This window comes from Microcaecilia unicolor, chromosome 11 (assembly GCF_901765095.1).
Source record: "Microcaecilia unicolor chromosome 11, aMicUni1.1, whole genome shotgun sequence".
NCBI classification, from domain to species: Eukaryota; Metazoa; Chordata; class Amphibia; order Gymnophiona; family Siphonopidae; genus Microcaecilia; species Microcaecilia unicolor.
Genome location: NC_044041.1, coordinates 54,779,945 through 54,803,866, shown reverse-complemented (window position 1 = coordinate 54,803,866; position 23,922 = coordinate 54,779,945). Strand labels below are relative to the sequence as shown.

At 44.7% G+C, this 23,922-nt stretch overlaps 1 long non-coding RNA gene across 1 annotated transcript in view; it reads right to left on the bottom strand.

Moving 5' to 3' along the window:
• LOC115479810 overlaps window positions 1-23,922 on the bottom strand; it is a 179,165-nt gene that overhangs the window by 94,124 nt on the left and 61,119 nt on the right. Inside the window, exon 2 of the long non-coding RNA XR_003943759.1 lies at window positions 7,978-8,023. This is a non-coding gene — a long non-coding RNA (uncharacterized LOC115479810). The remainder of the gene's footprint in view (window positions 1-7,977; window positions 8,024-23,922) is intronic.

Here is a 23,922-nt window from a genome sequence, read left to right as displayed (position 1 = left end):
ATAGAACAGAGATTTCTCACACACAGGTTCAAAATGGTGGAACTCCATGCCTAGTGAGATAAAAAGAATTACCGACTACCTAATATTTCACAAATTTCTCAAGGAATTCCTTTTAACAAATTTTTGTATTGTTGGACAAGGAACTAAACAGGAAATGTTATGACATCTTCATTTGTTTGCTCTATTCACAAACCTCACAGCTTATGTTTTCTTCATACTTATAAAAATATATTGTATGCATTTCTAGTCTTAATTATTGTACGCCACATAGAACTGAATAATTAACATTTGGATCATGTGGGGTATAAGCACCAATAAATCAATAAATAAATAATATCCATACTGGGTCAGACCAATGGTCCATCTAGCCCAGTATCCTACTTCCAACAGTGGCCAATCCAGGTCACAAGTACCTGGCAGAAACCCAAATAGTAGCAAAATTATTTGTAAAATCTAAGTTACAATCAAAGTCCAATTAATTAAAGAAAAGAAGCATAGTATAAAACATTAATCAAAAAAAAAAAAAAAGAAATATAACCCCATTATTCAAAAGCTTGCTGGTAGTCCCAGAGTGTTGCTATAGCGTCTTTGGATTTTAGATTTCCAAAACCAACATAAAGACCACAATCACAAACTAATTTATGTTGCTGCAAGAAATTTGAATGCTTAACTCCCCAGAAAAAGTCAATTTTTGAACACCACAGTTTCAATCAGCGATGGCTACATACAAACATCCATATATAGGAAACCCACAGACAAATGCAGCTACCTCCACAACTCCAGCTTCCACCCTTCACATACAAAAAAATCCATTATTCATAGCCAAGCCACAAGATACCACCGTATCTGCTCTGACCCGGGGGACAGAGATAGGCACCTCAAAATCCTGACCGCATCCTTCGAACAGAAAGGCTACAACCCAAAATAATCTCCAAGAATATTGCCTCCTCCCTCAAAACACCCAGGGAAAATCTGCTACAATACAAAGTGACATACAACCCAGAGCTGGAAAAACTGAGGAAAATCATAAGAGATCTGCAGCCACTACTCCAGGAGGATTAATTACTGAAAGAGATATTCCCATCCCCACCAGTGCTGGCCTTCCGACAGCCACCCAATTTAAAACACAAGCTAGTGAGAAGCAAGCTCTCAACAGAGACCCATAAAGAAGAGAATGGCACACATCCTTGCAATGTATCCAGCTGCAAACTATGCCAAAACATTTCACAAGACCCCACAGTCATTCACAAAGGAAAAATATTCAACATAAAGGAATCCTTCACATGCTCATCTTCCAATGTAGTATATGTCATCCAGTGTAAAAAATGTGATGAAGGGTGCTATATTGGAGAAACAAGCCAAATGCTAAAGAAGAGATTTAATTTACATAGACATATGAAAAATGCCAGTGCCAATCAGGAAGGTAGCTCTGTGGGACAGTGCTTTACAAAACCAGAACACTGTACTAATGATTTTATGGTGAGAATACTTAAGGGAAACTTTAAAACAATACAGTAACACAAGACCTTTGAAGTCAAAATGATTAAATATTTTGACACCCACCAGACAGGACGTAACAAAGATCTGGGTTTTCTAGCCCATTATAAACCATGAAAGTTCACTGCTTTGCCACCCTCTGATCACCATGCATATCTCCCTGTCCATCATCCTCTCAGCCCTCTCTGTTTCTCACCTAGCCCACCCCTCCCTCATCCTTTCAGACTATCACTGAAATACTTTGATGTTTCACTTATATATACTGTTACTTATCAAAATGTGCTTATTTCTGATCTGACGAAGAAGGGCTACCTTCAAAAGCTAATCAAAAAATGTATTAAGTTAGTCCAATAAAAAATGTATCATCTTATTTTCTTTTCTGTTTTATTTTATTCTATTTCTATTGACTGCTTTTAGAAGTGGACTAACACGGCTACCACATCTTTTTTTTTTTTTTTTTTTTTAGATACCGCTCTTAAGCAGAAGCAAAACTGAGTTGGGAAATGCAATGATTCATCTACAGTATGGAAATATTATCTATTCATCCATCCCTAATGTACACTCAGCAATGGCAGCAAGACACCCACAGCATTAGGTCAAACCATAGCCTGCTAAGAGACCTTAAACTGCAGACAGGATGCAGTCTGACCTCTTCCCTAATGCCATGTACTTTTGGTTATTAAGTGATTCAGAAGAGCAACAAAAATGCAATTGTCTGACATGGTTTTCACCATCAGAACAGAAGAGATTTAGGAGCATCATAAAATGAAATATGTGATGATTTGTTTTTTTAAGTTTCAGGCCCCTGGCACTCTACTGTTTCTCCAGATATATTACAGGAAGAAATGGCAGGGTAAATGATGGGTACAGATTAAGAATAAAACCTTTACATCAGCAAATAAAGCAAATGTTCAGATTTATAAAAAGACTAGTAAAAAAGGCCCGTTTCTGACACAAATGAAACAGGCGCTAGCAAGGTTTTCCTTGGAGTGTGTATGTTTGAGAGAGTGTATGTGAGAGTGACTGTGTGTGTGTGAGAGAGAGACAGTGAATGTGCGAGTGTGTGTGTGTGAGAGAGAGTGAGTCTGGGTGCGAGTGTGTCTGTGAGAGAGAGAGAGTGTGTGTGTGTGAGAATGAGAGTGTGTGCAAGTGCGTATGTGAGACACAGTGTGAGAGAGAGAGAGTGTGTTTCACACAGATACAGTGTGTGCGAGAGAGAGTGTGTGTGTGAGACACAGACTCTCTGTGAGACTGAGTGTATGAGACCAAGAGAGTTTGTGACTGTGTGACACATAGAGAGTGAATGTGATACAGTGTGAGACATAGAGTGTGTGAGAGACAGTGTGTGAGAGTGAGAGAGAGAAAGACATTGACTGTGAGAGAGAGTGTGTGAAAGAGAGAGTGTGTGTGTGACAGAGATACCTCCCCCCCCCCCTCTGGTGTCAGGCCCCTCCTCTCACTCTCTGGTGTCTGAGCGTTACTGTGCAGGACACTGAGCTCTGGTTGTGCTTCAAGGAACTGACCAATCCTATTTAATAGAATGCACCTCCAACATCTTGAAGGTGTGGTTGGTCACTTCTGCTTGTGACGAACCCGGAAGTACGTGATGTCAATTCAGGAGATGGATACAGAGAGCAGGAATGCCTCAGCCATGCAGTCAGCTTCAGAATGTTGGAGGTGTGTTTTATTATATAGGATATAATACACTATGCAGTTAGAGGAGATAGAAACAATTTATAAAGTCTTTCCAGATAACGGAGTTTGCTCAAATTATCATAGTAAGCAAGTGGCAAGAGTGGGATCTAATCTGGAGACCTAAGCAAGAAAGGTTTTGTATCCATGTGCCAGTCTGTTATGCTGCCCAATTCTTTTCCATTGCCAGCTGCTAATGAAGTAGCCTGAGTCACGTGGAAAGGGCAGGAGGTCCTTCTTCACACAGTTTTTGGAATAGTGTCATTCATTTACTTATTCAATAATTTCAAAGACCCAGCCTGCTCAATGACTCACTCTTTACTTATCAATAGCACAACCACTGCTAAAAAGAGACCCCATTGCTGCCTTAAGATGACCTGCCATGTTAAATGCAACCATTTAATTTGACAAATTTTAAATCCTTAATCTTAGAAGATTTAGGGGCCCTTTTACTAAAGTGTGATAGGCAACTAACACATAAATTAGTAAGTGTGTCTACCGCAAACATGCTAATGGGTACTGAGGTAGCATGACAGCACGTGCTGATGAATTCATTAGATGCAGAAGACAGACAGGGCTGGGAACAGAGGGTGACATCATGGCCAGCCATAGCTGTTGGGGCACAGGTTTGTACTGTGTGCTAGTTGTCATGATTAAAAGTTCAACTATCACCACTTACCGCTAAATCCAATCTGATCTCTCCTGCTCTGATCCTCCTCCATCCTGTTCCAATCTTGTCAAGCCCCCCCCCCCAGATAGTTCACCTCAAACCCCACCCCCAGTTAACTGACCCAATCCCCTCCCTCCAACCCCTCTGGATCAGATCCAAATCCCCCTTCCCACCCGATCAAAGCCTCTGACAGCCACCACCAAGTTTATCCCATGATGTACACAGCCTTTTCCATCTGTTGCCAACCCAACCCACCCTGCACCACCTGGAGCCCCCAGTCCTCCCACCCCATCTCCAGGACTTCCCCAGAAGTAAGAACTGATGGACTAATGAGTGACAGCAGTCCCCGCTATAGCGGATTAGCAGGATGCAAAAGCACCATGATACAAAATAAGGGGGGAAGCCTTGAAACAGCAAAAGGCTAAACATGTGTCAGCACTTACCCCCCACTACAGCGATACTTAAGATAAGTTACTGAAATTGTTGATTACATAAATATTTACTACACTTAATCTTAGAGCTCTCATGAAATTGGGATAAAGGCACTAAATTTAAGTAAAAATATACATTAAAAAAATGTAAAATCGGACTGATGATGATTTAAGGTGTGGTAACCTACTTTCACAATAGGGGCTAAGTCCCCCCGTGGAAGTTCACCTCTGATGGTCCGTTAACTAACCTATTAGTTTGAAGAGTTTAAATTTATGCACTAAGATTATCACCTGGGGTCTGTCAGATATGCCGGTCAGCAAAGGACGGATAATCAAGACTGTACTGCATTGAGAAAGGCATGAGCTGAATCAAAATCCAAAATCCCTTTAAGCACCTGTGCTTATTCCATGTGTGCTGCTCCTTTTCTTCCTCACACCAATACACGGACACTTCAAAGGCTATCTATACTGTAGTGCAGTGGTCTTCACTCATTTTTAAGTCGGAGCCAGCTTGGAACCAAATGAGCTGAAGGCGAGCCCCCAAATATCTTCCCATGTGAGGCTACCACACTGCTGACCAATGTGTGTCAATGATATCCACCCCATCAGCCTACCTTCAAACCTTTCACTGGGCATATCCTCAAGGTAGTGGACATTTCCAAATGCATTGGATTCTCATCAACTATTGAGAAATGCCTTGTCCTTCAAACACGCGACTGTTCCACTCATCTGCTTCTCCCTTTCTGTCATGAACTTGGGTAGAGAGGCAAGAAGTAGCAGAAAAAAAAGCCAGAATAATGATGAGGGCCACCCCAGAGGTCTCCAGGAGCTGCCTTTGGCCCCTAGGCCATGCACTGAAGAACACTGCCATAGCAGCATCCTGAAGTCACTGATTTCCCATCACGCAGCCACTTGATACAAAACTTCTCAGGAGTACCAACAAGTCATATTACAAACAGGGAGCGGAGGCACCTCAGATCACATCTAATTTGACAAAAGCAATGCACACTGGCATGCTTTCTACCTTCCCACTTTCCTACTGAATAATGAGTTCAGTTTATGCTTTCATTTTCCTGACATTTAATGTTCAATGTTTAATTTAGTTCAATACATTTTTACAGGAATGTCAACACTACTTCAAGGATGTGCGTTTACTATCAAATAATGGCCCTCACTGGACTCAGAAAATACAATATATGAAGACACTGGAGATCACAGATATTGTACTGTTTCCTATGAAGTTTCTATCAGAAACAGGTTGTGCAAGCAAGATACAAAAAAAAAGGTTCTGTTTGGTTTCTTCGAGAAGAGCGGCTAGAGTAAAGGGAGAGGCAGAGGCCTAGACTGTTATGAGAATTTCTCCTAACAAGCTTTTAAAAAGTAGTGGCAGTGGGTTGGATGCTAGAATTTTAGTGGGAGCCATATGAACTTAGGCCCCCTGCTGTGATTGTGGTTTTCTTTGGGGGAGGGGGGTCTTTGTATATTGTTGACATACCTATTTGTTGGCTGTACTGGTGTCTATGCGGCTCATGTTTTCTTTAATTTAATAAAAGAGATTAACTTTAAAAAGCAGTGGTAGGAAGCTCTCAAAAATCTGGACACCTGCCAAGGCTGTTTTAGGTGAGAGGAGGGACTGGGCTCACCTGATCCCCTTTCCCACATCCACCACTGAGTAAAGTCACTTTTGAGTAGTATCCAAGGGTACAACTACTAAACATTTCTGGGGCATCTGAACTGGAATTACTTGCAGCCTGTGCCCACAAGATATCCCAACAGAACATTTTAACTTTTTAGAAAATTAGTCCACAGTTCTGGATTTATCCCCAATCCGAGTCTTTCTGGAATTTCTGACCCACATTTTAGATCACATAAAACAGTTAAAAAAAAAAAGAACTCCATTCTTAATAGGACAGAATCCAAACATTCCAAGAGATGAAATAAACATTACAAACAATCCTCAAAAAAAAAAAAACAGCCTAAAAAAGGACATCAATGCTTGAAGAGGCCCTAAAATAAAAGTTCCCCATCTGGACCATAACAATATCAATGAATAGACAAATTAAAAGCCAATTGAAAAAAAATATCTCTTCAATAATGCCTTAAATCAAACAAAAGGCTCTACCACATGGAGAGAAGCCGGTAGATGATTCCATAAACCAGGAACTACTAAAAAAAAAAAGCCCTCCTCCGTGTAAGAGTACAATATGATGATGACAAAGCCGAAACCACCATTCTGTTATCTGCCTGAGATCTCAGCGACTGCTGCGCTACATACAACACAGTTAGCGATGCCAAGTAGGAGGGTGTAAAATTATAAAATGCCTAATGTGCAAAGGCTAATAACTTAAACTCCACACAATAACGAACCAGAACCACTGAAATTTCACAGACAGGGTCACATGATCTCTTAACCCCACTCTCCCCAGCAATCTTACAGCAGCATTCTGCAATGTCTGTAACTGGGGCAAACAAACCTGAGGGAGCTGTACACACACTACATTCCCATAATCCAAATGCAAAATTACAAATGTGTGCAAAAGAGCATGCAAAGCCTTCTCATCCAAAAAAGCAAGAACTGAGTGTAACTGTCGCAATGCATAAAACCCCCTCCTCACAACCCATAAAATCTGGGCAGTAAACGTCAACTGATAATCTACTATCATCCCCAAATATGAAAAGGAATCGACTAATGTCTGGGGTATTCCAGTCAACAAAGGTTGCAAACTGGAACGAAAGGCTGAGCCAGTCACCCAACAGGCTATAGATTTGGTCACATTCAACACCAACTCATGTTCCCTCAGCCAACCTAACACCCTATCCAAACAATCTTGCAAAATAGAGTACTGACATGTCATTTGTCGGTATGGCCACGTTATCTTTTACCAAACCACTGAATCATAAATTAGCTCTAACTGAAAGGGAACGTATGCTCTCTCTATAATCTTTAACTTAGAATGTTTAACCCATATTTACTGATGGCAACTGTCAATCCACTATCCCCCCTGTTTACTAAAGCTTAGCTTGAGTTATCTGCACCAGGGCCCAGGGCCCTGCTGCAGATAACAAAAGCTAAGCTTTAGTAAACAACCCCCTATATTTGTTAACTTAAATTTTTATTGATTTTCAGGATTTTGATAGCAAAGCTCTATAATTCCACCATGAAAGGCAATTTTACCCATCTATATAAAAGCACTTGTACAAACCATAACCAGTTTTGACCTAAATAACAACTAAAAGGGGCAGAATAATTTTTTTGACTGATCTAGACTATTATCATATACAAGGAATCCCTAGAACAGAGGTTTTCAACTCAGCCCTCAGGGCACACCCAGTCAGTCAGGGTCTGAATTCAATGGGGATTATCCTGAAAACCCCAACTAGCTAAGTGTGCCCTGAGGACTGGGTTGAAAAACCTCTGCTCTAGAAACATATTTAATCCAGAAGGAAAACAAATAGTTTAGTTCAGTACTTCTCAACCCTCTCCTGGAGACATAACTAGCCAGTCAGGTTTTCAGGATTACCACAATGAATATGCATGAGATACATTTGTATATACATCGAAGACCCATTGTATGCAAATACATCTTATGCATATTTATTGTGGTTATCTTGAAACCCCAGCTGGCTAAGTGTGCCAGGAGAAGGTTGAGAAGAACTGGTTTAGTTAACTGTGGTTAGGCAACTTACCTTTTCAACTTCCTTTCAATCACACTGAAGCTGGTGTCACAAACAACTATAGTGAAAGAAATAAAATAAGAATCAATCAGAACTCTGAAATATACAGAAAAAATTTTAGAAAAATGATGTAGTGGAATACATTACAAGTTACTCTTCTTTTTCAAGACATAATTTACTGGTAATACCAATTTATTGCCACAGAACTGATTATTATTCTACAAGCACAATTACTTCAGGTGAACACCAACAGAAGGAGCATGTCCATTCTCAGAAAAGAAATGACCTTTTACAAATACTCTTGGTAATGCAGCAACAAAAAATGGTAAATACTGGTAAATATACTTTTTTTAAATTGGGATTTATTAACTACCTTTATAAAGGGATTCACCCAAGGTGGTGTGCAGCAGGTCCAGTTTAACATAAAACTTACAATTTTATTTATTTATTTATTTACAGTAACTTAATATACTGCCTTATCTAACAAGTAGACCTAGGCGATTTATAATTCTACAAAAATATTAAAAATAAAATAGGAACAAGAAAGGAACTACAACATTTTGACAGGAAATTAGTTAAGATACACAAGAATAGAGTCAATACATATCCTTAACAGCAAAACAATAGTAAAATGACCAAATATAAACATAAATACAATAAAAGAGGTAAACTTAGAAACAGCAAATTGAAACCTAATAATGGGACTAAAATGAAACTATCAAAAATACATACATTTAACAGCACAGCAGAATAATCACGTAACAGAAATATGATAAATATCAGTACAATACAAACAATACCATAATAGAGAGTATGGAAGAACATTCAAATAACATAGATACAATACAATGTCAGCATAACATACCACCACTGAAACACACCTAATAAGCACACACTAGAACATTCAATAACACAGATATGGTGCTAATACTTTTCTACCATACAACTTACCATGTAGCTGAGGGGCCAAGTGCAAATATATTGATAGGGACAAGATGGGTAGTACAGAGTCAGTTGAGTTAAATAGATGGGTGGCTAAACTCAAGGCAAATTCTTTGTACAGTTAAGTTATAGTGTGTGTAGCAAGCTAGACCAGGTGCAGAATGAGTGTAAAGCCAGTCACCACATATCAAAGGCTTGGGAGAAGAGCCAGGCTTTCACCTACTTCCAGAAGTAGAAATAATCTCGAGTTTGATGTAGCCCCTCTGGGAATAAGTTCTATAGCACAGGGGAACCTCCTGAGAAAGGCTTGCTGGCGGGTATCACAGGCTGAATTATGTATACCTATTAAACTGCTCCAAAGTGTCAGTGATCATTTAAATCAACTGCATAGGAAAATACTCTTTAGGAAATACTTTACAAAAAGAACAGCACTGAGTTTGCCAATAGACAAATGAAGAAGACTACAGTATTCAGAGTGAGCAGCCATTTACAAGTGGGATGTTCCATTACTTTGTGTTACATCAGTGAAGACTTCCTCAGGCCTTTGTATGGCCAGTTATAGCACTTAGGGCCTGTTCTCGGTGCGGCAAATGAGAGGAAGCCCATTCAATTCCTATGGGCTTCCTCTCATTTGCCGCTTGGGAATCGCTAGCGCAGCTTTGTAAAAGAAGCCCTTAAAGCACGAGCTGTAGGAAGTTTCTCAAACAGATGGAAGGTGAGGAATCAACATCTGCTCTCCACTCATGTTCTGAACTTGCTCAAATCACCTCCAGAAGTGAAGTTCATATCTGCAGCAGTGGACATGTATGGAGGCAGTTTAGGCATCACAATAAATGGAACTGCTCTCTGAAAACATATGTTGAGAAGAGCCTATCATGGTCATAAAACTCTTCTGGGAATGGGGTTGTCATCTGACATGACCATTCACCATAACTAGCCAGAGATAACCATGATTAGGATGCTTTAATAAGTAAAGCATAAACTTTAAAAGGATCACATTTCCTGTTTGGAACCTAGAGTACAAAATGTCCCAGTATTGAACATCGGGACAAAAGTCGTAAAGCGCCCTGACCAGCCTAAAAAACACTGGAATAAATTTGTAGCCCCGGCAGCCTTGCTACACTGACAGCTTTTACAGAAGAATGTTCAATTTTTTTTTCTAAAGCAATCTGGATAGCTCATAATAGCAAAAATAATCTGAGAGAGGAAATTTCCTTTCAACAATAGTTTGGCAGGGTTAAAGGCTCTCAGTTTCACCTTTAGCCTTGAGTCTCTCTCGGAATGCACAAACATCCATTCCAGCAAACCATTACTGTTTAATTAACTGGCATGCCTCAATTTGTAGAAAGCCTCAATAAAACAAAAGAAAAATGTTGCTGATATGTATGTATTAACATAAGAGAGCTACATATTCAAACAGTTGGTTGTAATACTTAGGGAATAAAGTTAAATTATGCAGAAATTTAAGGGCCAAATACAATTTTTGCAGCGAAGCGTTAACAAGTCACTAAACATAGAAAGAATGTTAGAGTCATCTCTGATAACCTCAAGGTAGCCAATTAGTGTTACAAAGCAGTTGGAAAATCTAACAGCATATTTGCGTATATAAAAGAAGGTATACAGGTCTATTGTGAGAAGTGGTAGAGCCACGGTATATCCTTGCTGTGGCTGTTAGGGATCCCCAAACCCTCACAGCTGAAGATTTCTGGCATCTCTCCCTCCCCTCCCCCACTGATAACCCAGCATCTCTCCCAGTCTATCAACCCCCATCCCCCTCCCCGTCTTCCAGAGATTGCCGGCGCAAGCAGACAATCACATATGCTACTCACACCAGCCACAGGGCCTTTCCTCTGATGCAGTCCCACCTATGCAGAAACAGGAAGTTGCATCAGAGGGAAGGCTCTGAGGTCAAGTGAATTAGCATGTGCTTGTCTCTGCTTGCTGACAGCAACCTCTAAAGTGAAGTTTTTAAATGGTACGGGAGGGGGTTGTTGACAGTCCAGGATAGACGACAGATTGCCAGCAGGGGAGGGAAGAAGAGGTGCAGGACTGCAGGTAGGGGTGGAGGGAGGGGGCAGAGAGAAAATTTCATGACCACCCACTTTGGGCTCAAGTCCACCCAAAATTGGGCATCTGGCTCTGCCACTGATTCAGAGATCATACTGAGAACTGTGTTCAGTTCTGCAGACTACATCTACAAAAGACACTAAGGATAACTGAAGGCAGATCAAAGGATGACCACCAGAAAAGAGCATGGGTTGTACTGTTAGCTACATACAGAAAGACAGAAAGAGCTAAAACTGTACTTTGTAGATGGGGAAGGGACTAGGGATATAGTTCACACCTTTTCGGTAGTTGAAGAGAAAGGGGATATCAGACAAATACCAAAACATCAAGCAGGTTTCAATAAAATATCAAAAGGTGAAAAGCTCAAACACAAGAAGTACATGAACTAGAAAGGAGGAAGACTCCAAAAGAAATGTAAGAAAAGCCTTCACCAAGAGGACTGCAGACAGCTGGAACAAACTTTAACTGGAAGTTATAGGAGCCAAAATAGTGGCAGAATCGAAGCAAATATTAAACAGACCCAAAAAGATGGTAGTGGCTGAGGAACAGAAAAGAACACAGATTAAGTAAGACCTGTCACAGTACAGTACTCAAGTACAAAAGGGAAGACTAAGAAGCCCGCATAGGCCTTTTCCAATGATATCTTCTATTTTTCCAGATAATAGAAAACAGACTGAAAATAAGAAAACATTTGAACAGTATTATGATTTTAAGATTGGGGGCATTTTACCTGATTGCAAGAAGTTTGTTTTCAGTACTACCAGAAGAACAAATCCTAAGCGCAATCTCCAAAACTGGTGTTAACTGAAGTTAGTGCCTGCTGCAGCAACCAGTCATAATCAATATAAGAACACTAGTAAAAGAGGCCCGTTTCGGACACAAATGAAACGGGCGCTAGCAAGGTTTTCCTCAGAGTGTGTATGTTTGAGAGAGAGAGAGTGTGTGTGTGAGAGAGAGAAAGTGTGTGTGGGAGATGGAGTGTGTGTGAGAGAGATGGAGTGTGTGTGTGAGAGAGAGAATGAGTGAGAGACAGAGTGTGTGTGTGTTTGTGTCAGAGAGAGAGTGTGTGAGAGACAGAGTGTATGTGTGTGTGAGAGTGAGAGTGTGTGTGAGAGATAGAGAGACTGTGAGTGTGTGTGTGTGTGTGTGTGAGAGAGATAGAGTGTGATAGACAGAGAGTGTGTCCGAGAGAGTGTATGTGAGAGAAAGAGTGGGTGTGTGTGGGGCTCCGAGTTCCATGACCCCCTCTTTCTTTCTCTCCCTCCCTCTCCTCCCCTCCGAGTTCCAGGCCCCACTTCAGTCTGCGGTGCAGGCCCCCCTCCCTCCCTCTCCTCCCCTCCGAGTTCTTGGCCTCCCTCCCCTCCCCTGCGAGTTCCATGCCCCCCTGTCTTCGGAGTTCCAGACCCCCGCAGCTCCCTCCCTCCCTCTCTCTCAGTGGCAGCCCGACCTGCATTGGCCGCTCCCTCCCTCCCTCCCTCCCCTGTGAGTTCCATGCCCCCTGTCTTCGGAGTTCCACACCCTCGCACCTCCCTCCCTCTCTCTCTCAGTGGCAGCCCAACCTGCGTTGGCCATCGCCCTCACCTTCCTGCGTGCTGGCTGTAATTTAGAAGTTCTTACCTCGGTGTACGCCGGCAGCAGTGAAAGTACAGCACGCATGGCTCTTCAGCCTTCCTTCCCTTCTGTCTAAGCTGTGCCTCTGGTCCCGCCCTCATTTCCTGTTTCCAGTAACAACCAACTCTTCTTTTCCTAAGGGATCCCACATGCCTTTCCCACACTTTTTAAAAGTCTGACACAGTCCTCGTCTCCACGATCTCCGCCAGAAGGCCATTCCACGCATCCACCACCCTTTCCATGAAAGAGTATATTCTTATACTCCTCCTATATCTATTTCCTCATAAGTTCATTGTATGCCCCCTCATTCCAGAGTTTTCCTTCATTTGAAAAAGGCTCACCCAGTGGTGTAGCAAGGGGGGCTGCCACCCGGGGTGGTTCGCCGTTGCACCCCCCCCCCCCGGGTGCAGCACAATGACACCCCCCCTCGGCACATCAACCCCCCCCCCCGACCCAGAGCCTACCCTCCTCGACTCCGTCCAACCAGCTCCCGCACCCTACCTTTAAAGAAATCTCAGAAGCCATGGCGAGGCGCAGCGCCTCGCGCCTGCATGTAATGAAGTGTGGATCGTCTCATCGGGCCTTCCCTCACTCTGTCTGTCCCACCCTTGCAGAAATAGGAAGTTGCGTCAGTGGAGGGCGGGACAGACAGAATGAGGGAAGGCCCGATGAGATAATCCACACTTCTTTTACATGCAGCCGCGAGGCTCTGCGCCTCGCCATGGCTTCCGAGATTTCTTTAAAGGTATGGTGCAGGAGCTGGTTGGTCGGAGCTGAGGGTAGGCACTGGGTCTGGGGGTGTTGATGCGCCGAGGGGGGGTGTCATCGTGCTGCACCCAGGGGGGAGCTGGCAGGGAGCACCCCCCTTGAGCTGACACCTGGGGCGGACCACCCCCCCCCCCCCTTGCTACGCCTGGGCTCACCTCCTGTATATTAACGCCACTGAGGTATTTAAACCTCATGCGACTATGGTCTGGGTTCCTCTTTCCCACATGTATCACTTTACACTTGCTCACATATTAAAAGTCACCTGCCATTTGGATGCCCAGTCTCCTAGAGACCAGGACTTGTGCAGTATGTGCCTGTCTATTTTTTTATTTTTAATTTATTTTACAGCACTCTCATTTGGTGCTTTCACTAAGGCAATGTGCTTTCACATACCTTCCTGAATAAGATTAAACAACATGGCTTTTGCAGTCAGGTAAAAACTAAACTGTCCCTCCCATTTCTGCCCATCAGATGGTTAGAGTGGTTCAAACTCTGGTAAAGAACTTGAATGTAAAATGCAAATTGCAGGGCCCTTCTTTACAATAAACTAATCTCAAACCCCAGTTAAGACTGGGGTCTGTCCTAATTAATTATTTTACAGTATTTACTATGGTAGGTCAAATTTCACTCCTGCTTCAAGGACCTCTGTTGGCTTCAGGTTTGCTATAAAAAAAACTGTACAAATACTTCTCAGATATGGGGTTTATTTTGCTTTTTGTTAAAGGGTATCCACTGGAGATCAAAATATTTGTATGTCACCACATCTGGATTTAGCAAATCAAAATACCAAATGGGGTGGGTTGGAGTGGGTAATAGGGTCATTTTTTTAAATTCCTTTCATTCCCACCAAGTAATCCCAGCTGCTAAAGTTGTTCACTCTCAAAGTTGGTTCATATCAAGATTCCCAACAGCATTAAAGTGAAGAGGGAGCAAGAACACTAAGGTGAACTCTTGCCATCATTCATGATGAGGCATGAAATTCCCTCACAGATTAATTGGGTTCAAAACAAAAACAAAAAAAATATTTCTTACCAAGTTAAAAGCAAAAACATCTGTGTAACCAGAGTCTAACAATACTGTTAACAGTCAAGGATTAAAATGCTTTCTGATAATCATTATCTAAGATTCCTGGATAAACAGAATGGCAGTTTGGGAAAGTATTGTACAGTCACAATGTGCTCAGAATATAAGCTAAAGTCTTGTAAAAGAATTAGAGGACTCTTTTACTAAACCGTGCTAGCGATTCCCATGCAGCAAATGAGATGAAGCCCATTCAGTTCCTATGGCCTTCCTCTCATTTGCCACGCCGGGAATCGCTAGCACAGTTTAGTAATAGAGGCTCCTAAGGTTGCATATCGATTAAAAATATTAATCATATGATTAATCACATAAATCCACGGATTCTATATATTGTGCTTAGGCAGCGAAATCAGCGTGGATTCTATAACACCACACGTAACTTAATTGGCTTAACAACCTAATGAGCGCTGCTAACAGCACTTAACAAGCAATAATGAGCACTAACTGGCACTGATTAGAATTTAGGTGCACAACTCACTAAGCATATTCTGTAATGATGTGTACTGAACTTTTAACGCTCGGAGACAAAAAGGGGCATGGTTATAGATGAGGAAATGGGCGTTTCATGGACATTCTAAAATATAGGCACCTAGTTATAGAATATGGCCCAGTGCGTCTAAATCTACAAACTGAGATTTACACCAGGTTTTCATTGGCGTAAATGGATGCACACAGATTGTGAAAATGATGAGGCTACTGTGATGATGATGATGCTCCCACCTCAGGATCCCAGGTCCCTCTTTCACTCAGGGTGAGCTGGTTCTCAGCTTTTTACAAGCCTTCTGTAGTTTTCCATTCTTTTTCTATACAGTATGCAGATTTATGCAAATTAATCTACCACCCTTTTCTGCTCAGGGTGACCTGCTTCTCAAAAAGCAAACACAGTCAGGTTTCACCAATCAGGCTATTTTCATACACAACTTTATTCCAGCCTCTGGGGCACACTTCTTTTAGCTTAAAACACTTTCACAAGCTACAAGCTTCAACAGTTCTTCCAGCTTAACCATTTCATTTCTTCCTACTCAGGGCAATCTTCCCTTTGAAACATCTCTTCTTGCACAGTTCAATATCCATAGATTTCTTCCCCCCGAGCCCTCTCACACAGGCCTTTGGGCTCAGTACTAACTCAGTCCCTGGACACACAGTCCCTCCTTGTAGCACACAGCTCTAGACACAGTCTTTTCATCTTGGACCCACAGTCCCTCTTCACTGTTCTAGACACACAGCCTTTTCCTCTGGGACACACAGTACCTCTTCACTGCCCTAGACACTCTAGGGCCTTCTTACCCCAGCCAGCTTCCTTCTTGGGAACACCCAGTTCTACCACCAGTCCAAAGGGCACAGCCAGTACTTCTCATGGGGATTCCTCTGCTTCAGTTACCAGCCCCTTCTTCAGCTGCCAGCTCTCCTTCCTCCCTTCACAACTCAGGAGGAGTATAAGTAGTTAATAGCCAAACAGGACCCAGCCCATAACCTGCTGCACCTGTTTCTATCCCCAGGACTCTCCCCGGTCCTAATCCTAACGACCTCCAGCTATCCTCCAGGACTCGCCCCGGTCCTAGCGACCTCCAGCTATCCTCCAGGACTCGCCCCGGTCCTAGCGACCTCCAGCTATACCTCCCCTTTCTGGCTCCCTTCAGCAACTCACCCAGCCCTTTTCCCTGGACATTTTAGGGGAACTGCGCCCTCTAGGGGCCTACCCAGGGTAGGACAGCCTCTTCCTTATCACAAGATATCAGCAATGAAATATCAACTAAGCATATTCTATAATCGGTGTCTAAATCTAGTTGCCGATTATACTATCTATCCCTCTGGTAGTCAAACTGCTGGAAAGCATGGTAACCAAGCAACTTACTGACTACTTAAACAAATTCTCAATATTACACGAATCACAATCAGGATTTCGCTCCAACCACAGCACCGAAACAGTACTAATCACTCTCCTAACCAAATTCAAACAAGAAATAGCAACTGGCAAAAGTGTACTTCTCCTACAATTCGACATGTCTAGTGCATTCGACATGGTAAACCACAAAATACTACTAAACATCCTAGAATACTTCAGGATCAGTGCAAGTGTACTTAGTTGGAACAAGGGTTTCCTAACCACAAGAACATACCAAGTGATATCAAAATCGAATATATCATCACCATGAAAACCAGAATGCGGACCCCAAGGTTCACCGCTATCTCCGACCCTCATCAACCTAATGATGACCCCACTAGCCAAATCCCTATCCAACCAAGGCCTTAACCCCTATATCTACGCAGACGATGTCACGATATACATTCCGTTCAAACATGATCTAACAGAAATCACAAACAAAATCAAATTCAGCCTGCAAATCATGAACTCATGGGTGGATACATTTCAACTAAAACTCAACGCAGAAAAAACACATTGTCTCATCCTCTCATCACAATACAACACGAATAAACCCACCATTATAAACACCCCCGACTACATTCTCCCTGTCTCAGAAAACCTGAAAATTCTAGAAGTTATAATCGACCAAAACCTTACGCTAGATAGCCAAGCAAAAACTACAACAAAGAAAATGTTCCACTCAATGTGGAAACTCAGGCAAGTAAAACCTTTCATCCCGAGGGAATTATTCCGCAACCTGGTACAATCAATGGTGCTAAGTCACGTGAAGGGGCATAATCGAACAAAAACGTCTATCTCCATGGGCGTTTATCTCCGAGAACGGGTCCGTGAAGGGGCGGACCGAACCTTATTTTCGAAAAAAAATAGACGTCCATGTTTTATTCGACAATTTGTGAGCTGGGCGTTTTTGTTTTTCAGCGATAATGGAAAATGAAAGCGCCCAGCTCAAAAACGAATAAATCTAAGGCATTTGTTCGTGGGAGGGGCCAGGATTCGTAGTGCACTGGTCCCCCTCACATGCCAGGACACCAACCGGGCACCCTAGGGGGCACTTTTACAAAAACAAAAAAAAAGGTAAAAGAGCTCCCAGGTGCACAGCACCCTTCCCTTGTGTGTTGAGCCCCCCAAATCCCCCTCAAAACCCACTGCCCACAAGTCTACACCATTACTATAGCCCTAAGGGGTGAAGGGGGGCACCTACATGTGGGTACTACTACTACTACTACTTAACATTTCTAGAGTGGTACTAGGGTTACGCAGCGCTGTACAATTTAACAAAGAGAGACAGTCCCTGCTCAAAGAGCTTACAATCTAATAGACAAGTGAATGGTCGGTCCGATAGGGGCAGTCAAATTGGGGCAGTCTGGATTCACTGAACGGTAAGGGTTAGGTGCCGAACGCAGCATTGAAGAGGTGGGCTTTAAGCAAAGACTTGAAGACAGGCAGGGAGGGGGCTTGGCGTAAGGGCTCAGGAAGGTTGTTCCAAGCATAGGGTGAGGCGAGGCAGAATGAGCGGAGCCTGGAGTTGGCGGTGGTGGAGAAGGGTACTGAGAGGAGGGATTTATCCTGTGAACGGAGGTTACGGGCGGGAACGTAAGGGGAGATGAGGGTAGAAAGATAGTGAGGGGCAGCAGACTGAGTGCATTTGTAGGTAAGAAGGAGAAGCTTCAATTGAATGCGGTATCTGATCGGAAGCCAGTGAAGTGATCTGAGGAGAGGGGTGATATGAGTATATCGGTTCTGGCGGAATATGAGACGTGCAGCAGAGTTCTGAACAGATTGAAGGGGGGATAGATGGCTAAGTGGGAGGCCGGTGAGGAGTAAGTTGCAGTAGTCCAGGCGAGAGGTAATGAGAGCGTGGACGAGAGTTCGGGTGGTGTGTTCAGAGAGGAAAGGGCGAATTTTGCTGATGTTAAAGAGGAAGAAGCGACAGGTCTTGGCTATCTGCTGGATATGCGCAGAGAAGGAGAGCGAGGAGTCAAAGATGACTCCGAGGTTGCGGGCAGATGAGACGGGGAGGATGAGGGTGTTATCAACTGAGATAGAAAGTGGAGGAAGAGGAGAAGTGGGTTTTGGTGGAAAGACGATAAGCTTGGTCTTGGACATGTTCAGTTTCAGGTGCCGATTGGACATCCAGGCAGCAATGTCGGATAAGCAGGCCAATACCTTTGCCTGGGTCTCCGCGGTGATGTCTGGTGTGGAGAGATACAGTTGGGTGTCATCAGCATAGAGATGATACTGGAAACCATGAGATGAGATCAGGGAGCCCAGGGAAGAGGTGTAGATTGAGAAGAGAAGGGGTCCAAAACAGATCCCTGGGGAACACCAACAGATATGGGGGTGGAGGAAGATCCATGAGAGTGAACTTTGAAGGTGCGGTGGGAGAGATAGGAGGAGAACCAGGAGAGGACAGAGCCCTGGAACCCAAATGAGGGCAGTGTGGCAAGAAGTAAGTCATGATTGACAGTGTCAAAAGCGGCGGATAGATCGAGGAGGATGAGGATGGAGTAGTGGCCTCTGGATTTGGCAAGGAACAGGTCATTACAGACTTTAGCGAGTGCTGTTTCTGTCGAGTGAAGAGGGCGAAAACCGGATTGAAGCGGATCGAGGATGGCATGAGAGGAGAGAAAATCAAGGCAGCGGCTGTGGACTGCGCGCTCAAGTATCTTGGAGAGGAAGGGTAGGAGGGAGATGGGGCGGTAGTTGGAGGGACAGGTAGGGTCTAGTGATGGTTTTTTGAGGAGTGGCGTGACTACGGCATGCTTGAAGGTGTCGGGGACAGTTGCAGTGGAGAGAGAGAGGTTGAGGATATGACAGATGGAGGGGGTGATAGTAGGAGAGATGGTGTTAAGTAAGTTGGTGGGGAAGGGATCAGAGGAACAAGTGGTGCATTTTGAGGAGGAAAGAAGGTGGGCGGTTTCCTCCTCGGAGATATCAGGAAAGGAGGAGAAGGAGGTCTGGGTTGGTTGGTTGAGGGAGAGGGTTGAAGGGTGAAGAGGAGGAGGTTGCTTGGTAGTGAACTCAAGGTTGATCTTTTGCACCTTGTCGCGGAAGTGGTCAGCCAGTGATTGAGGAGAGAGCGAGGGGGGTGGGAGCGGAGGGCACTTTGAGGAGGGAGTTAAGGGTAGCGAAGAGACGACGAGGGTTAGAGCTGAGAGAATTAGTCAATTGGGTGTAATAGTCCTGTTTGGCAAGGAATAGTGAGGACTGGAAGGAGGATAGCATGAATTTGTAGTGAAGGAAATCTGAATGGGTGCGAGATTTCCTCCAGAGGCGTTCAGCAGATCAGGCGCAGGAGCGAAGGTAACGGATACAAGGGGTCAGCCAGGGCTGGGGATTTGGGTATAGTGGGTTTGGGGGGGTTGGACGACTAATAAGCATTAAGCAGCACAATTGTAACAGGTAGGGGGGGATGGGCCTGGGTCCACCTGCCTGAAGTCCACTGCACCCCCTAACAACTGCTCCAGGGACCTGCATACTGCTGCCACGGAGGTGGGTATGACATTTGAGGGTGAAAATAAAAAGTTGTGAAAGATCATTTTTTTGTGGTGGGAGGGGGTTAGTGACCACTGGGGGAGTCAGGGGAGGTCATCCCCAATTCCCTCTGGGGGTAATCTGGTCATTTAGGGCACTTTTTGGGGCCTTATTCGTGAAAAAACAGGGTCCAGGAAAAGTGCCCTAAATTCTAGCTACAAACGCATACTTTTTTTCCATTATCGGCGAAAGGCGCCCATCTCTGTTCGGGTGATAACCATGCCCTAGTCCCGCCTTCACCACGCCTCCGACACGCCCCCGTCAACTTTGTACGCTTCCGTGATGGAGTGCAGTTGAAAATGTCCAAGTTCGGCTTTCGATTATACCGCGTTATTCGTTTTTGGGAGATAAACGTCCATCTCCCGATTTAGGTCGGAACTTGGGCATTTTTCTCGTTCGATTATAAGCAGGCTAGACTACTGCAATGCAATCTATGCTGGACGCAAAGAACAAATTATTAAGAAACTCCAAACTGCCCAAAACACCGCAGCCAGACTCATATTTGGAAAAACGAGATACGAAAGCGCCAAACCCTTACGTGAAAATCTACATTGGCTCCCAATCAAAGAACGAATTGCGTTCAAAATCTGCACCCTGGTTCATAAAATTATTCACAGCAAGGCCCCGGTCTACATGGCAGATCTCATAGACTTACCAACCAGAAACACAAAAGGGTCAGCACGCACATACCTAAGTCTCCACTATCCAAGCTGCAAAGGACTAAAATATAAATCAACATATGCATCTAGCTTCTCCTACATAAGCACGCAACTATGGAATGAACTACCAAACGTCATGAAGACAATGCATGACCTAACAAACTTCCGGAAATCATTAAAAACCAATTTGTTCGAAAAGGCATACCATAACGATCCAACCTAAACACCTGACCCCTACAATACAACAAAACTTATACCAGATCTGGAGAAAACTTAACTCTCCCTCCTTGACTACCTAATTTACTCTGTCAGTTATGTAACTTTAACGCAATACCACTCTGTATTTGTCCTGACTGATGAGTCGTGAGCCCTTGGGTCCCCCAGGAGAGCGTAAGGAATGCCTCAATGTTCCCCCAAAGGACAGCTGAGCACCCGAGACTTCATCCGCGGCGACCACCGTTCACCAGGGGTTGAGCCCCCAGCTGCAGGTGGCCAACGGGACTTCCGGAACCGTGGGGGTGGACGGACTGACCAGACACCAGAGGACTAACCATCCCAACCCCAGCAGGGGAGAGGGGCAGGCAAGGTGAGCAGCGTAGTCCAGGGACAGGCAGGAGGTCAAGGCAGGCAGCGAGCAGAGTAGTCCAGGGACAGGCAGGAGGTCAAGGCAGGCGGCGAGCAGAGTAGTCCAGGGACAGGCAGGAGGTCAAAGCAGGCGACAAGCAAAATAGTCCAGGAATCACCACTAGGCTGGAGCCTCACGAAACAGAAGCCGAAGCAATATGCCTGCAGGAGGCTATGCCTTAAATACTACCAGTGATCAGCAAGTGAGCCTCAGCTGACAGGGGTGGAGACTTCGGGTGATCTCCCTCGAGGAACCCTTTGGAGTGGTTCAAGGCCGGTCTTCAGGTGGAGCCTTGGTCCCAACCACCCAATCAGGGTCCTCCAGGGCGGGGTCTTGGTTCCCGCGTTCACTAGGCGGAAAAGACGCTGGCTCCAGGTTCCCGGCGCCATCTTCCCTGCCGGTGCAAGCGTGGATTCCATAGCCGGCGATGGAGAACAGGAAGTCACAGTAGGCCGGTCTTCGGCCGCAGTCTCGACTGCGGCCGGCCCTCGATCTTGGCCGGTATCACCTCGAGACCGGAATGGCTGGCCATCGGGGCGAGGAGCAGGCGCATCGCCCGGCGACGGGGTCAAGGCTGGCCATGGCCGCGGGCCGGCCTCTAGGTGAGCACAGACAGAGTTAGCGAGGGATGTGACAGTATTTCTCAAACCGGAATTGGCGATCACCAACACGGTACTATGTAAGCCACATTGAGCCTGCAAAAAGGTGGGAAAATGTGGGATACAAATGCAATAAATAAATAAATAAATTATAGAATATGTTTAGTCGGCACTGATTTCAGTGCTGATTTTTTAGGTGTCATATATAGAATCTCCTCCAAAGCGTCCCTCCCCCCTCACATTTCTTCCTGTACAGTGCAAAATATAGACAGAAGAAATAAATTCTCAGGACAGACATGTTTCAAATAGTAAACTGAAAATAAAATTATTTTTCTTACCTTTGCTGACTGGTGATTTTATTTTTCTAATCGTCTTATTCCCTGTCTCTAGTTCTGCTTCCCTCTCTGTGCTCTGAACTCTGTTTCCAGGGCCTCCTGTCCATTCACTATTTCTTTTCTTTCCTCCTTTCTTTTTCACTTCCTGCCCTATTCATCTTTCACATTCAACTAACTTCCAATTTTTCTGCCTCCTTCTCAAATCTATCTAGTTTCCAGTTCTTCCCTTTCCCTCCATCCATGGGATGCATCTCCTCCCTTCTCTCATCATGTTCCCTGCCATCTATGTGCATTTCCCCTCTCTTCCTTTCTCCTACCCTCTGTTCTTGTCCATCATCTCCCTTCTTTCTTTTTTTTCTCCCTTCCATTCTCTATTTCCAACATCTGTTCCTCTCTTCCCCTGTCATCCAGGATTACCCCTTTCTCTCTCTCTCTTCCCCAACCATCCAGCATTGCTCCTCTCCCTCCATCATCCACCATTGACCCTTCTCTCTCTCTTCCCCCTCACCATCCAGCATCACCTATCTCTTCCCTCTCACACATCATCACCATCCAGCATTGCCCCATCTCTCGCTCCCACCCCCCAACCATCTAGCATCATTCCTTCTTTCCTCCTCTCCCCATAACTACCACAAAAAGAAAACCGTCATCCCCACCCCAACCATCTAATATTGCCTTATCTTCACCTATATCCTGCATTGCCCCATCTCCCCCTCCATATTCTGCATTGCTCCATCTCCCCCCCCCCCCCATATTCTGTATTATTTCATCTGTCCCCATCCCCTATACTCTGCATTGCTACATCTCTTCCCCATCATATTATGCATTGCTCTGTCTTTTCCCACCCCCATATCCTACATTGCCCCATCTCTTCCCTTCTATGGTCTGCACTGCTCTGTCCTTCCTCACCCCCCCCCCCTCATATCCTGCACTGCCCCATCTTTTCCTCTCCCCAGAGTCTTTCCCCACCCCCATATCCTGCAATGCCCCATCTCATCCCGCCTTCCTCGTATTCTGCATTGCCCTGTCTTGTCTCCCTGTCCTCTCCCCCTCCCGCTGGCTCACTCATTTTATGTGGTCTCAGGCTCCTGTGCCGGTCTACTACTTCTGTCTTCACTGTGGCTATGGCGGCAGCTGTAAGCAAAAGACAGGCACAGGGACGTTCCCCTCTGCAAGCTGCTAAACAGGAAGTTACATGTCAAGAGCAGTCGATGATGACATTGATACCTTTCGAGGTACAGGCACCGAGGATCTCTCCACAGGCATGGATGGAGTCTCAGGAAGAATCTGGGGCTGATCCATAAGTGCAAGCTGGCGCAAGCACTCTCAATGCCTGAGCAGATAGCAACTGCAGTGTCTGTGCCAGCTCCTCCCTTAGTGTGGCTTGGGACTGCTCATCGAAGGAAAGAATCGGCAAAGGCAGGGGAAGCTGGGAGCTTGGAGAGAGGCACCCTGAGAAGGTGTCGGTGCCAAAGCGGAAGTGGGAACCTTGCTGCTTGGAGACTTGCGCATCAGTATCTCTACAAAAGAGAGGGAGTGCTTTCCCAGTGCCAGTGCTTCTTGGGTATCAGTGATGTTGATGCCCCAGAGCTCCCAGCACCGTGCGCTGAAGTGGACTTATGCTTCTTGCACTTCCCCCAACGCTCAACAGCATGTGCTGACAAGGATGACGTCAAATCTGTACACACCCTCGGTGGCAGACCGAACCCGGGCCTACTTTCAGCACCTGATGTCAAGGGAGGTGGAGACCTCCTCGACACCAGTGCACTCCAATGGTAGTCGAAGTCTTAGCAGCCATTGAGGACAATAATACTTCTTGTGCTAATGCCAACGGATCAGCCTTCAAGGA